Source organism: Rhinolophus sinicus, linkage group LG12 (assembly GCF_036562045.2).
Source record: "Rhinolophus sinicus isolate RSC01 linkage group LG12, ASM3656204v1, whole genome shotgun sequence".
Taxonomy (NCBI): domain Eukaryota; kingdom Metazoa; phylum Chordata; class Mammalia; order Chiroptera; family Rhinolophidae; genus Rhinolophus; species Rhinolophus sinicus.
Window position 1 is genome coordinate 40,890,654 of NC_133761.1, and position 16,692 is coordinate 40,907,345.

Genomic DNA, 16,692 nt, shown 5'->3' on the forward strand with positions numbered 1-16,692 from the left:
GAATGCTCATGACATGTCACTGCTAGCACTTACTAATTCACAACAGATTTCTATCAAAGGCCTGAGATCGACTCCTCTGCACAACACAGCTGAGTTCTGGGCAGGACTCCATCCTATTGCAGGTGGCCCCTAGTGTAGCTCATACCACAACCTGTTCTGTAGGAATGTGAGCCAGGAGATGCCTCCAGTTACAGTTGGGGGCAATTCACTGTGACTGTCCATAGATAGCTAACATTTGACTTGCCAGACTCTTGCTAAGAATACACAATGCCATTTTCATGTCGAAAATCTACCTTCCATTACTCATGCCATCTATGATTATTGCGTGTAGGCAAGAAACACTGTACATTGAAAGGGAACCGAGAGGTCATCATCAGGACTCAGCAACTGGGTGGCACCGAATCCCCTTCTCTGGAGGACGAGAGAGAGGTTGTGCATTGTAAGGCAGGGAAAGAGAAATTCATTGGAGTGACGGGGCATGGCCACACATATCCTTCTAGAACATTCGCAGAGAAATATGGTCATGGTTTCTTCGGAAGGGCTTTGGAAGAAATCAAGTGAAGGGAGTTATTTTAAGGCAATATAAATATAAGTTGAGAAAAACTAAGTTTGAGTGTTGTTTGGAGCAGGACTATTCTGAATAATATGCATTTTAGAAAATTTGATTATCATTTAGGTTTCAATCCTTTGTCTACAAAGCCAAGAAAAATGAGACAGCTTGAATGTAAAATGTCACTTGTTTACCCCTGAAACTTCCTACTAGAGAAAAGTTTATCCCAGCAGTCCTTCAATCTCCATGATAGTTTCCCCTTGTGCTGAAGTGAACCCTGAAGTGTGAGATGCTGTATTAAAATGATTAGCACCAACAGCTGGGCTTCGAGAATTAACCAAGAGCCGCCTAGTGGAATAGATGTGTTAGAACAGCTCTGAGAGCTTTTCCAGGACATAACGATGACAACAATTTAGAGTAGCTGAGGAAGACACAGGAAGGGCACCCAGGTCACGTGGTGATCAGGTGGAGATTTCAAGGTCAGCAGAAGCAGCATGACCTCAATCCCTGTGTCCAGCCGTGCCCACACTTGAGATGCTATTTTGCTGTTTCTCGGATGGGGATTCGATAGGACACCGTCAAGTTCCTGGAGGAAACACTGTATCAACATCTTCTTTACAACCTGGAGAGTGGAGCTCCTTCCTTTCTGTGGCCTTCTTCATCTGCCTGTGGGACAACCAGACCCTTTGTACTTTACTCACTCCTTCCTTCAAGACTTTCTGTTTTGATTGCTTCTTTCATTCTATCTTATTCCTTCTACCTCACTTTCTCTACCTACTACTCACTCTCACTCTTCTTTTTCTTTCTTTAGTTTGTTTACTTTTTATCCTTTTACACTTACTTTTTTTAATGTGGAGAACATACACAACATGAAATCTAACCTCTGAACGTTTTTAAGTATATAGTACAGTAGAATTCACTATATGTACATCATTGTACAGGCCATCTCTGCATGTTCTTCATATCTCATTGCTGAAACTGTACACCCATTCACAGTGACTCCATATACCCACTCATTTCAATGGAATCATAAAGTATGTGTTTTTGCTTTTTTCTGAGAATGGCTTATCTCACATAGAATAGTTTCATTCGTGATGCTTCAAATGACAGGATTCCTTTCTTGTTCACAGTGAATAATATGTATTAAATGTATTTTCTTTATGCTTTCCCCTGATGTGGGTTGTTGTGAGCAGAGCAGCAGTGATGAGGGCCATGCAGTTACCTCTGGAGATGCTGATTTCAACTGCTTGGAATGGATAAATAGAAGCGGGATTAGTGCATCTATTTGCAATATTATGAGGAACTTCAATACTGTTTCCACAATGGGTGCACATTTTATATTCCCACTGGGTTTTCATGGTGGGATTGCATGGGTTGAAGTACACAGGGTCCCTGTGTCTCCGGGTGCTTCCTGGCCGGGAGAGTGGTAGCCGTGACCCAGTCAATGAGTGGGTGGCATGAACATGGATGACAGATTAGGAGGGTCTGGGGTGAGTTCACAAGCTGTGACTAATGAAGTGTCCCTCTCAGAGGACATGGGGATCTGTTTCATGCCTCTGCAGTGTCGGGAGGGATGAAGGGGCAGTTGGATCCTGGGTTGAGGTGAGGGAAGCCATAGGCAGCGATGTGGACACTCAGAACCCGTGCAGTCACTGCCCGCGTTCTCCCAAGCCCGAGACCAGCCTGTTCAGAAGGGTGCTGACATCAGTCGTCAGCAGACAGTGGAGGTTTGAGCCTTAGTTCACTGAATTATGAATTACCAGGGCACCAGTGCAGAAGGCCGCTTTCCCGGGTCACGTACATGAATTGCTCATCAGAGTAGGTCAATTAAACGGAAGCTATTTTTGGCAGAGCTGTCATGTGGGAGTTGGTCCAGAATGTTCTGAGGTGGCGTGGGAGGCCCACAGACTGCTGGTCACTCAGGGTGGTTTTCTGTTGAGGGGACAGTTGGTGAGAAAACGCTGAGAGTGTGAAGCCCTTGGGGGCCGATAGCCACCAGTGTGGACTCCCCTGCTCTTTCAGAGGGTCTTGGTTTGTAGGAAACTGTCGCATTTGTGTCAGGGACAGAAACGTGGGATGTAGGCTGTGTTGTGGGTTTGGATCCTCATGGCTCCACCACCTGGTCGAGGTCATCATCTCTCCCTGGCAGAAACCTTGGGGCCTGGAGATTGGAGGGTTGATGTGGTTCAGGGGTCCCGGGCATGATCTCAGTTGTCTCAGGGCCTCTGATCTCTATGCCTAGGACATCAACCAAATAGTGGTCCCAGATCTATCACATAGCAGTGTTGTGAGTCAGGGCCAGTTGCTTAATCACGCAAAGTTTCTACGCCCACTATTGTAAAAAGTGGGTCACGACCCTGGCTTGCCTTCCTTGAGGTGGCGCTGCTGTGGGCATCACAAGAGATGATAACACATACTCTCCATGAGCTGTAAGCATCACACCCATATAGAGGATGAAAAGTCACCTCCCTCATGCCCTTTAGGTGGAACCATCCAGGTGTTATCTGCATTTAACCTCAACAAGTGTCTAGCTCATTCTGCAGCCACTCAATGATTGGAAAGTCAGAGCAATTACACAACACCTGTCTTTGATTTGCCTGGGGGCTTTACAGTATTTAATTTTGTTTAGCCTCATCACATAATACTAACAAGGAGGTCCTCTTCACATTTTCTCACTTTGAAACGGAGTACTGAGTCCAAGAGCGGTCTCCATATCTTTCAGGTACGTGCAGCTTCTGTAGAGGATTGGAACTCAGGTGTAGTCACTGTGTTTTGCTGCGTTTCTATAATGCCTCAGCTAATTAAAGATTTTTCTACAAAACCTGTCTGTTGGGGGATTTAGTTGCACAGCAAACTACAAGATATTTCTAGGTCCATCTTTATGTCCCGTGGGTCATCTACTCAGCTAGCTGGTGAAACAAGGGAACAATAGTTGGAAGTGTGAATAAACTATTCCTAAAGTCCCTATGGTCTCCTGCCAGTAAGATGTCAAAGATTCTCTCTATTGTCATGTATTTCCCAGGAAGTAGCAGCCAGGATGAGGGAAGCTGTCTTCCCATAAATAGATCCCACTCATCAGTTTCCAGCAAGAGATGGGAAAGAAGAGTGCGTGAGCAGCCACGCCTCAAGTTCTACCCTGACAGGGACCCAGCAGAAGGTACTGTGGATATATGCTCATTAAGTTAATGCAGGAAGAATTTTGTGTGTCCTAGTTTTAACAGAAAACTACAAAAATGCTAAGCCATGTTCTTCTTTTATGCCTGCAAATTTAAGTATCTTCACAAAATTAGTACTCCTGTAACTATGAAGTCAAGATACATTGACAACTCAAAATATGGTTCACGTTGAACAGCAGACAATGTCCTTAGCTAATGCTCACGTTAGCTGAGTGTTTAACTTTTGCTGAATAGGTCCCTCCGGAATACAATGTCTCCAAATTTGTACACATTGAGAGACCTTGTTGACAACAGGTTGGGATTAACAAAGGAGTTGACAAGATGATACACAACGTTCCCGCAGCCCACCATTCCAATGCTCCCTGTTAATAACACCTGACGTTCCTGTGATACGTGTGTTACAGTCATTGCAATGATATCAATGTTTTATTGATTAAAATGTGCACAGTTCATGCTAAGGTTTACGCCTGCTGCTGTGACATTCTATAAGTTTGACGAAGATCATAACATTATGTGTCAAAGTTAGAGGATCCCAGGATATCAGTACACGGATGTCATAGCGTCATTCTTCACAACAGTCAACAGTTGGAAACTTTTCCAAAGTCCATCAAGTGATGAGTGGATAAATACAGTCTGATGTGTACCCAAAGTGGAATGTCATTCAGTCATGAACGGGAATTGAATTTTGAAAAATGCGGCAACATGAAAGAACATTGAGAAATTGTCATGCTTAGTAACACCAGGCAGACATAGAAAGAAAATAATTTGTGATTCACTTATATGAGGTCCCTGCCACAGGCAGATTCACAGTGGAGGGACAACGTAGAGATAACAAGGGTTGGAAGGAGGGTGAAACTAGAGTGATTTGTTAATGGGAACTGAGGTGGAGATGATGAAAAAGACTGGATCTAGGCAGTAGTGATGAATCCGTAGCGTTGTGCATAGAATCCAGGTTCCTGACCTGCATAGTCACTAATTATTGAAAGCAGCGTAAATAGCATTTCTACCTCACCACTGTCAAAAAGTTAAGAAAATCCAATAATAGAGATGACAAAGGGAGGACAGCATATATCAATTCAGGAATGGTCTTGTAACATTTCAGGAAAAAGTGCGACTGTGTTGTGTTTTAAAAAGGGCAGAAAAATTCATGAAAATCTCTCACTGAAACACAACATGCATTTAGCTGTCTACCCGGTTTCAGAGTATTTCAAATTATTTACACTCTATTTAGCTAGACACCAAAGACCCCATGTCTCACTTCTTTCCTCTCCTCTCCTTGGCCTTGCGCCTTCCACCAAGGAGTGTGGCCCGGCACATGTTCAGCTCATAGATATGAAAATCCCATAGACACACAGTCTCTCTCACGTCTGCATCAAGCTAATCTCCCTGAGTGTGTTTGACTAGTATCACCAATGGCACATTTACTCTGTGTTCTTGTAGCTCTCCCTGACATCCCAGAGGAAGACCTTGTCCCTGATAATTGCAATGAGGACATCAAACCTATCACGGTAAGTTTGCCTTCCACCCTCTGAGACAGAAATGCTCCTTTAGTACACTCAGCCAAACTAAGATCGAAAAGGTTAGCATGTCCATTCCAGATGAGACAGACAATCTTCTGGCCGAGGAGACTGTTGAGTGTGAATTTGTTACCAACTGATACTTGTTTTGAATGTGCATTCAACAATGGCAGCATTAGGAACAGAATATATGGGAGTAATCTTTTTCCTATGCAGTGGTTTGTTTGTTTTTTCCTTTTGGAATACAACTGTGTAACTGACAACCCAAAATGCCTGTGTGAGATACTTCCCTGCAGCAAAAGGTATGGCTTTTGACATGAGTAGTTTTGCTTGATTTCTTGTTTTGGGTTTCTTGACCCACCAGTGTTCCCATTGGTTTTCTATTGTCATTATGGAAACCAAAGACCTGTGCAAACACAAACCGCATGATCTGATCCTTGTCATATTTTCTATCATTTCAGGACGCTCCAGTGGACACCGTCGATGGTACGTATTCTAGAATTCCTCACTTGGTGACAAAAAGTGGAGAACATGACAAAATAGGGGCTTTCTTGCTGGCTTTAAAATGCAGAGTCACCGTGATGTCAGCTTCCTGTTGGCGATGAGAACTGGGGATGTGATGATAGAACCTGGCTTTCTAAGTACAGAATTGTTTACATGTTCTCCAGTTCCAATTTGGTCATTCAATGTGCATGTGTGGGAGTGACTGTCTCTGTGTGCATCCCTGAGCGTCATAGTTTGTGTGTATAAATTTTTGTGTGAGGAGTGTTTCCCTAGATTTATGTTCCTGAAGTTGCAGCTGTCATGTTTCACAATAAACATTCCCATCTCATGGCATCTTTGTGGATAGGTATGTGGTGTGTACATACTAATCACATTGTACTCTAAATGTGTGTACCATTTGTGTGCCAAGTGTATGGGCAGTTAACCTGGAAGCAAATCCATCACGTCCCAACGCAATGTTCGCTGAGTTCTAAATGGACAACGTGTGTTTTAGAATCTCTGTTCTGCATCTGTGGCAACTTCATTTACTTACGGCCATCACATCTTAGGACGTCTCGTGGCATTTTGAGTGGTCATGATGTGTCACATCTGCCACTCCCCTCATTCACGTCATTTTTCTATTAAAGGCCTCAGAATGACTCCTCCCACCCAATATAGCTGAGTGCTGTGCAGGGCTTGTCTTGCAGCTGGCCCCTGCTGTAGCCCCATGCCACCCCTATTTCTAGAGGAATCTGAGCCCAGAGGAACCTCCAGGAACAGTTGGGTGCTATTCACTGTGACTTTCTCCATGGAGGTCTAACATATCCCCTCACACACTCTTACTAAGAATATACAATGTGTGTCTCATGTGGAAAATAGGCCTCCCATCACTCATCGTAGCTCTGGCTTTGTGTGCGAGCCAGAATCACTGTGTTGAAAAGAGCTAAGAGGTCATTGACAGGTCCTCAGCATCAGGGTGGCACTGGGCTTTGTTCATATGGGACAAAGGGGAGGTTGTGCATTGCAACACAGGGAAAGGAAAGTTCAGCCGTGAGGCAGGAGCATCACCACTCACAGTCGTTCTGAACCTTCGGCTGGAAATAGGGTCACAGTGTCTTCTGCAGCGCTCTGTAAGAAATCAAGTGAAGGGAGTATTTTAAGTCAAGATAAATATAAAATGGGCCCAATTATAGTGGGAGTTTCCATTGGACCAGGACTCCTGTGAATTACATGCATTTTAGTAGAACTTAATTGTCCTGTAGTCTTCAAACTTGCCCCACTAAGCAGATCTTTAAGACTTCTAGAGTGTAAAATATCACTTGTTTACCCCAGAAACTGTCTTGTTGAGACCAAGGTGTCTTAGGAGTCCTTAATTTCTAGATGGTGCTTTCCCTGTGGTGCTGAAGGGAACCCTGATGTGTGGTACGAAATGCAACCAACAGCTGTGTTCCAAGAATTCAGAGACAGTGGCCCAGTAGACTCGATTTGTGAGAACAGCTCTGAGAACCTTGGGCCGCACTTGATGATGAAAACAATTTAGAGCAGCATACGAAGACACAGGGAGGGTTCCCAGGACAGGTGGTGGTTTCAAGGTCGGGAGAAGCTGTGTGACATCAAGCTGTGAGCCCAGTCTTGCCCAGACTTCAGATGCCATGTGGCTGTTTCTTGAATGGGGATAGGAAACAGCCATGTTTCTGGAGCAAACACTGTACACATCTTCTTGACAACCCGGAGACAGAAGCTTTCCTCCTGCCCTGTGGTCTTCTTTATTGGCCTGTGTGACAACCAGACCCTTTCTTCTCTACTCCCTTTCTACCTTCTCTGCTTTTTGTTGTCATTGCTTCCGATATTCCTCCTTCATCTCGCCCTCTCACTCCCTCGTTCCCTCTCCATGTCTTTCTTTCTTTTTCTTTTCTATTTTTTTTAAATTTATTGGGGTGACAATTGTTAGTAAAGTAGCATAGATTTCAGGTGTACGACTATGTGATACATCATTTATATCTCACATCATGTGTTTGACCACCCAGGGTCAGTTCTCCTTAGTTTCTATTTCATTTCACTTATTTCTTCTTGTGGTCAAAACACATAACATGAAATCTGACCTCTGTACATATTTAAATATCTACTACAGTAGCGTGCATGGTATGTACATTGTGGTACAGCCAATCTCTAAAAGTTTTTCATGTCACATGGCTGAAACTGTACACCCTTTCAGCGTAACTTTATATTTCTTTGTCCCCTCAATTCTTGGCAACCACCCTTGTACTCTCTCGTCTATGAATTTGACTATTTTAGAAACTCATTTAAATGGAATCAGAAACTATTTGTGTGTGTTTTCCTTTGTTGTTAAGACTGGCTTATATCTCGTGGAATAATGTCCTCCGGGTTTATTCATTTTGCTGCCAATGGCAGGATTCCCTTCATTTTTCAAGGGGAATGCAAGTCCACTGAATGCACGTACCACCTTTTCTTTATGCACTCACCTGTCCCTGGACACAGGGGCTGTTTCTCCAGGTCTGTGTTGTTATGAGCAATGCAGCAATGATCAGGGCCGTGCACTTATCTCCTGCAGCTCCTGATTTCATTCCCTTGGGATGTAGACCCAAAAGTGCGATGGGTGTGTCCTAGGGTTGTTCTATTTGTAATACTGGGAGGAACCTCAATGCTGTTTTCCATGATGACTGCACCATTTTGCATGCCCACTAACAGTGTAGAAAGGATCCAATGTTTTCACATCCTCGCCAACACATTATCTTTTCTACTTTTGAATAATACAGTCTAACGGGTGTTGGGCAGTATTCCACTGTCCTTTTGATTGGTATTTCCTTGGTGATTTGTGCGGTTGAGCATCTTTTCAAAGGTCTGTTGGTCATTTGTATGTCTTCTTTGTATAAATTTCTTTTTTTTCAGTCTTTTTCCCTTCTTTAATTGGGTCCTTTCCTTTTTTTTTTATAATGAAGTTTTGGTATGTCATATATATATTGGATATTAGCTCCTTTTCAGATAGTAGGCTTCCAAGTGTTTTCTCCTGTTCTGTGGGTGCTTTGCCATTGGGTTGATTGTTGAAGAGACTCCCCTTCTTCCATGGTGTGTTCTTGGCACCGTTCTTGAAAATCATTTGGTCATATATGTGTGTTTGGGAATTTTGTCTTCTGTTCCACAGAACAATGTGTCTGTCTTTACACCAGCGGCATACTGTTTTCTGTAGATTCCTGTAGCATTGTCATGTGTGTTGAAGCCAAAAAGTATGGAGCTTCTGTCTTTGTTCTTCCTTCTCAAGATGCTTTTGGCTACAGGGGTCCTTTGTGGTTCCATAAGCATTTTATGATTTGTTTTTTTCTATCTCTGTAGAAATGACATTGAGCTTTTCATAGGAGTTGTGCTGAATCGGCAGACCCCTTTGAGTTGTATTTGAATGGTAACGATATTAAGCCTTCCAAGCCAGGATCACCGCACATCATTCAGAGTCTGTGTCCTTTTTAATTGTTGCAGCAGTGCTGTGTAGTTTTCATCGTACAAGTCGTTCACCCTCTTAGGGGTCTTTGCCACTGCCTTCCTCCTGCTCTAATCCAGTGTTCAGGTGGATGAAGAGGGGATTCCTGAGGACAGCAAAGTGGCCCCGACCACCACTCTGATTCCGTCTAGCAGAGGTGTGCCAGCCCTGCTGGTCTCCTCCGCTTGTAGTTGGGCCCCCTGCTGGGAATCCTTTAATAGCTGGTGTTGACCTTACTGTTTGACTGTCCCCAGAGTCTGAAGAAGCACCTGGCACGTGTACAGGAGTCCTTGAAGTTCCTACGAGTGAATGATCAGTTCAGGCCTGCGAGTGACTCTGCAGGAACAATCTGGGGAGGGGAGGATACGCCTTCCACATCTTTCAGTTCTAGCTTTGGCCGATCCGTTGGGGGAGCCAGTGGCCAGCTGTGACTCTTTTTAGTTTGTTTCACTTGATCATTTATTAACTCGATGAATTAAAAGAAAATACATATCCAGTTGCGCAGTCACAGGAGCCACACTCAAGTTTGTATATAACAGTTCCAATTTCAGGTTGAAAGTTTGGAGGGGAGACCAATTGTGGGCCAGTGGGAACAAGAAGGTGATTCCTTCAGCTATCACTGACTGGAAGGTTGGCATCTGTGACCAATGCCTCGTTGAAGGGCTCTGACCTCACAGAGTCCATGGATGACCTGAGAACCTACAGAAAAGATCAGGGTGATGCTCTGTGTCTTCCCATAGTCTCAATTGGAGGAGGCCGAATGGGGGAGACAGACACTCTTTCTAATAAACGTATTGCTCATCTTTCTGTTTGCAAAGATTGGCCGGTGGAGAATTTCTCTGACGCTGGCAGTGAGGAAGAAGATTCTACGCTTTACTACAAAGACTCAGGTCGGATCTAATGGGAGAGGCTACCTGCGACCGGTTGGGTGTCACCTGATGCTTTGAAGACTGACGAAGGCACATATGGAATCAGAGACGAAAAGGAAATGTGTGGAAGTCTGATTTGTTCCTTTGCTATATGAATGAGGTCTTAGAAAAAGGAATTGTGTCCATGGGCTCTGAGTGTGCTGCAGCTAACATCAACATTTTGTGCTTTGCTATTTAAAAATTATCTTTCCCACAGAACCAGCCAAATCTCAGAGCATGTCTGTTTTTTTTGTTTTGTTTTTTCATGTTTCATTTACAGCTGACATTCAGCATTATTTTACATTAGTTTCAGGTGAACTACATAGCGTGAGACCTTTATATAATTTATGAAGTGATCACCCTGGTTTCGCTAGTACCTGCCTGGCACCATACGTAATTATTAGAGCATTATTGACTAGATTCCCTACGCTGTACTTCACATCCTCGTGACTGTTTTGTAATCAGCATTTTGTACGTCTTAAAGCCTTTACCTGTTTCACCCAGCTCCCAGCCCCCTCCCTTCTGGCAACCATCACTTTGTTCTCTGTCCCTATCAGTCTGTGTCCGTTTTATTATTTTTTCTTGAGATTCCACATACAAGTGAGATCATGTGGTATTTGCCTTTCTCTGTTTGACCCATATTCCTTAGAATAATACCGTCTAAGTCTGTCCATGTTGTCACAAATGGTAACATTTTTTTCTGGCCAAGTTGTGTTCCATTTTATATATGTGTCACCTGTGGTTGTTTGTGGTTGTTTTTGTTGTTGTTGACGATGTTTTTCTGGTTTTGATCCAGTTGTCTACTGAATGGCAACTAGGCTGCTACCCTATTGGGGCTGTTGTACATAGAGCTGAGGTAGACACATGGGTGCATATGTCTTTTGAAATTCGTGTTTTGGATTTCGTCAGATAAATACCCAGAAGGGGAATTGCTGGGTAATAAGCCAGTTCTATTTTTAATGTTTTCAGGAACCTCAGAATTGTTTTCCATAGCGCCTGCACCAGTTTTCAATCTCAGCTACAGCACGGGAGGATTCCCGTTTCTTCACATCCTGGCCAACATTTCCTGTTTGTTGAATCATTCTGTGCTGTAGCCATTCTGACAGGTGTGAGTTGATTTCTCATTGTGATTTTGATTTGCAGGTTTTCTCATGATTAGTGACTTTGAGCATCTTTCATATGCCCATTGTCCACGTGTATGTCTTCTTTGAGAAATATCTTAAATTTTTCTGCCCATTTCTAAATTGGATTCTTGGTTGTTTGGGTATTGAGTTCTATGAGCTCTTTATTTATTTGAATGATAACCTCTTATTGGATATTATGGTGACTATCTTTGCAATTCAGTTGTTTGTCTTTTCATTTTGTGGATGGTTTCCTTAGACATGCAAAACCTTTTTAGTTTGATGGTGTCCTGTGTGTGTGTGTGTGTGTGTGTGTGTGTTCTTACCCCAGGAGATATATGTCACTAAGAGCAATGTCAGAGTCTTCACTGCCTATATTTTGTTCTAGGACTTGATGGTTTCAGTGTCTTACATTTACACCCCGCCCCCCCCAACCCCGCTCACCCCCACCCCCAGCCCCACCACCCCAGACCCGCCTGGCTGCTCTGCGGTCCCCCGCTCGTGGCAAGCGAGGGGGTCGCAGGGTCCTCTCAGGCCCCTCCGGCCCTAGGCACGCGCGGCCCTGGCCCTGGCACTGGCCGGCCCCACCGACTGGCCCAAAGCCACGGGGAGCCACCCGTGCCACCAGGGTGCAGCGGCTCCAGTCTGCCGTCACCCTTCGTCACACAGCCTTCCGTCCGGGCCCTCGCCCCTCCTCAGCGACCAGCGTCCCGCCCGATCTCCGGTCCCTTCACTGGCTACACGTCACCTCTCCTGACCCAGGGAGGTGAGAGAGAGGATGAGAGAAGGCCAGAGACGGAGCAAGAGAGAGGCGGAGAGAGACAGACGGGGACTGTGGGGACAGAGTCCCAGAGAGCCGTTTCCAGGCCCTGGGCCTCGCGTGGAGGGGTGCTGCCTCGGGTGGTGCACGGTCATCAGCTGTGACCGCTTGGCCGTCAGCTGTTGCCAGTTGGCCATGGGCCACCCGTACAGCTGCGGTGGCCAAGCAAGGAAGCGCGGATGGTGGACTGCAAATTGCAGAGGGGCGCGGATTGCAGTTGGCCGGCTTGGTGTGTCGGTCGGTTGGTGGGTCGGTTGGTTGGCAGAGAAGCGGCCGGCAGGTTGGGGATCGTGCGGCTCCGGCTTGCTGCGTCTCCGAGCCAGCCGCCCGTGAGAAATGGTGCTATGAGCCCCCTATCCATGGCTCCGTTGGTGTTCCTTCTTGGCCTCACCATATCCTGCATTCTTGTGCGGGCAGAGGGACTAGAGTCCCCGCAGTACAGGGACCGACAGACAGAACGGGAGGAGGAGGAGGGAGCGAGATGGAAATATACGTATATGTGCATGTATGTATCTAGACGTACAGAGAGACATGGACAGAGACAGAGAAAGAGGGGGCTGGCACGCGGGGAGAGAGCTCCTGAGCGAGAGCCACAGCCCAACAGGCATGTCGCAGAGCCAGACGGACAGGGGGTGGAGGTTGAGGGTGGGGGGGACGCACAGGCTGGGACACGGACTGGGACGGACGCACTGAGGCTGTGTTGCGGTGGCAGCTTCTCCACCGGTGTGTGGTCGAGCCCGGGGCTGGGCTCCGCTAAGGAGGCAGTGCCCGGGCTTTGGCAGTCACCCTCAAAGCCCCCGGGGCGGGCCGCCAGGGTCTCCGGAGTGCCGGTGGGCTCCGACCCCCGCCCAGGGTCCCGCCCGCGGGCGGAGAGTGGCAGCCCCAGGCACCCTCGTTGTGAGGGTTGTGTGCCTGCGTGCCTGCTCTTCCCCTTGTGGTGGTGTGGGGAGCTGGAGCATCAAGGGTTAAGAAAATGTAACTACAAGCAGAGGTTGGGAGGATGGCTGAGGGGAACTCCGATAAGCATAAAGAACAAACAGAAACAGACACCTGCTGTTCTGGGAATGGGACAATCTCAAAAGGTCTAAAGACAGTCAGGGCCAAACTTTGGAGAAACATAACTAATCTGTACTTGCTGCCTCAGCCGCTTTATGTAACCTTCTTGTTTCTGTCTGTATAAAAGAATGCTGAAAAATCAAGCAGGCGCAGCAGTCCAGTCAGAACTGCTCGCCCTCCCGATCCCATCTTTGTCTCTTGTCCAATTTTTTCTCTCAATCCTCACTCCCCACTTCAGGAACCGTTCGTCTCGTCGGCAGGCTCCGACAAGTGGCGCCCGAACAGGGACCTGACTACTGGGGAATCAGTGAAGGACTCCGCTTGCAAACGAGACGCGTCGAATAAGGTTAGTGAAAGCGGTGAGATACCATAGTCGGGAGTAAAATAAAATGGGACAGGGTAACAGTAAAAGGCTGTTTACTCACATGTTAAGGAGCATGCTAAAAGCTAGAGGAGTTAAAACCAGTGAAGCACAGTTGCTTCGATTTTTAGAATTTGTAGTACAAATATGTCCCTGGTTCCCCGAAGAAGGGACTTTAAACTTAGAAACTTGGGAAAAGGTGAGAGAGCGTTTACAGGGATATTATGATGCTCGTGGACCCTCTGAAGTACCAGTAGATACTTTTTCCTTATGGAATTTGGTTAGGGATGTGATCGATCCTAGACACGAGGGAATCAGATACTCTGAGAATGATCAACCCAAACTGGATCCCCCTGGGAAGCAGAGGTGCAAAGATTACAAGCTGCACTCACTTCCCTCTCTGTTCAAATGCAATTAGTCCAGGCTCAACAGACTGGGCCTTTAGTAGAATCTCAATCAGAATAGAAGCCTGGGTTACAATGAAGCTCTCCTCCAAGTGTAGTTGCAGGGCTAGATCCACTGCCCGAGGCCCCTATCAACCGAAAAAGATTCAAGCCGCCAAGCTGCTAGTACAGGAGCAACTTAAAAAGGGACACATTGCCCCCTCCAATTCTCCCGGGAATTCTCCCATTTTTGTTATTAAAAAAAAATAAAAATAAAAATAAAAATCTGGTAGATAGAGATTATGACAAGATTTAGAAAAAGTTAATAAAACCATGAAATGAAGGGGAGCCTTACAGACAGGCTTGCCCTGTCCTGCAGCCACACCAAAACACACATGTAAAATTGTCCTCGCCCCTCCTCAGCGACCAGCGTCCCGCCCGATCTCCGGTCCCTTCACTGGCTACACGTCACCTCTCCTGACCCAGGGAGGTGAGAGAGAGGATGAGAGAAGGCCAGAGACGGAGCAAGAGAGAGGCGGAGAGAGACAGGCGGGGACTGTGGCGACAGAGTCCCAGAGAGCCGTTTCCAGGCTCTGGGCCTCGCGTGGAGGGGTGCTGCCTCGGTGGTGCACGGTCATCAGCTGTGACCGCTTGGCCGTCAGCTGTTGCCAGTTGGCCATAGGCCACCGGTACAGCTGCGGTGGCCAAGCTAGGAAGCGCGGATGGTGGACTGCAAATTGCAGAGGGGCGCGGATTGCAGTTGGCCGGCTTGGCGTGTCGGTCGGTTGGTGGGTCGGTTGGTTGGCAGAGAAGCGGCCGGCAGGTTGGGGATCGTGCGGCTCCGGCTTGCTGTGTCTCCGAGCCAGCCGCCCGTGAGAAATGGTGCTATGAGACCCCTATCCATGGCTCCGTTGGTGTTCCTTCTTGGCCTCGCCATATCCTGCGTTCTTGTGCGGGCAGAGGGACTAGAGTCCCCGCAGGACAGGGACCGACAGACAGAACGGGGGGGGGGAGGAGGAGGAGGGAGCGAGATGGAAATATACACGTATATGTGCATGTATGTATCTAGACGTACAGAGAGACATGGACAGAGACAGAGAAAGAGGGGGCTGGCACGCGGGGAGAGAGCTCCTGAGCGAGAGCCACAGCCCAACAGGCATGTCGCAGAGCCAGACGGACAGGGGGTGGAGGTTGAGGGTGGGGGGGACGCACAGGCTGGGACACGGACTGGGACGGACGCACTGAGGCTGTGTTGCGGTGGCAGCTTCTCCACCGGTGTGTGGTCGAGCCCGGGGCTGGGCTCCGCTAAGGAGGCAGTGCCCGGGCTTTGGCAGTCACCCTCAAAGCCCCCGGGGCGGGCCGCCAGGGTCTCCGGAGTGCCGGTGGGCTCCGAGCCCCGCCCAGGGTCCCGCCCGCGGGCGGAGAGTGGCAGCCCCAGGCACCCTCGTTGTGAGGGTTGTGTGCCTGCGTGCCTGCTCTTCCCCTTGTGGTGGTGTGGGGAGCTGGAGCATCAAGGGTTAAGAAAATGTAACTACAAGCAGAGGTTGGGAGGATGGCTGAGGGGAACTCCGATAAGCATAAAGAACAAACAGAAACAGACACCTGCTGTTCTGGGAATGGGACAATCTCAAAGGTCTAAAGACAGTCAGGGCCAAACTTTGGAGAAACATAACTAATCTGTACTTGCTGCCTCAGCCGCTTTATGTAACCTTCTTGTTTCTGTCTGTATAAAAGAATGCTGAAAAATCAAGCAGGCGCAGCAGTCCAGTCAGAACTGCTCGCCCTCCCGATCCCATCTTTGTCTCTTGTCCAATTTTTTCTCAATCCTCACTCCCCACTTCAGGAACCGTTCGTCTCGTCGGCAGGCTCCGACAAGTGGCGCCCGAACAGGGACCTGACTACTGGGGAATCAGTGAAGGACTCCGCTTGCAAACGAGACCCGCGTCGAATAAGGTTAGTGAAAGCGGTGAGATACCATAGTCAGGAGTAAAATAAAATGGGACAGGGTAACAGTAAAAGGCTGTTTACTCACATGTTAAGGAGCATGCTAAAAGCTAGAGGAGTTAAAACCAGTGAAGCACAGTTGCTTCGATTTTTAGAATTTGTAGTACAAATATGTCCCTGGTTCCCCGAAGAAGGGACTTTAAACTTAGAAACTTGGGAAAAGGTGAGAGAGCGTTTACAGGGATATTATGATGCTCGTGGACCCTCTGAAGTACCAGTAGATACTTTTTCCTTATGGAATTTGGTTAGGGATGTGATCGATCCTAGACACGAGGGAATCAGATACTCTGAGAATGATCAACCCAAACTGGATCCCCCTGGGAAGCAGAGGTGCAAAGATTACAAGCTGCACTCACTTCCCTCTCTGTTCAAATGCAATTAGTCCAGGCTCAACAGACTGGGCCTTTATTAGAATCTCAATCAGAATAGAAGCCTGGGTTACAATGAAGCTCTCCTCCAAGTGTAGTTGCAGGGCTAGATCCACTGCCCGAGGCCCCTATCAACCGAAAAAGATTCAAGCCGCCAAGCTGCTAGTACAGGAGCAACTTAAAAAGGGACACATTGCCCCCTCCAATTCTCCCGGGAATTCTCCCATTTTTGTTATTAAAAAAAAATAAAAATAAAAATAAAAATCTGGTAGATAGAGATTATGACAAGATTTAGAAAAAGTTAATAAAACCATGAAATGAAGGGGAGCCTTACAGACAGGCTTGCCCTGTCCTGCAGCCACACCAAAACACACATGTAAAATTGTTTTGGACTTCAAAGATTGTTTTTATACTATACCTTTAAATCCTGATGACTGCCCTGGATTTGCTTT

The 16,692-nt window shown here is 46.9% G+C and overlaps 1 long non-coding RNA gene across 1 annotated transcript in view; it reads right to left on the reverse strand.

Moving 5' to 3' along the window:
- Positions 1-3,858: 3,858 nt before the first annotated feature.
- LOC141567879 (uncharacterized) overlaps positions 3,859-16,692 on the reverse strand; it is a 191,633-nt gene continuing 178,799 nt past the window's right edge. The window contains exons 2-3 of the long non-coding RNA XR_012490822.1: positions 6,802-6,854; positions 3,859-4,687 (exon numbers count right to left, since the gene is read on the reverse strand). This is a non-coding gene — a long non-coding RNA (uncharacterized LOC141567879). The remainder of the gene's footprint in view (positions 4,688-6,801; positions 6,855-16,692) is intronic.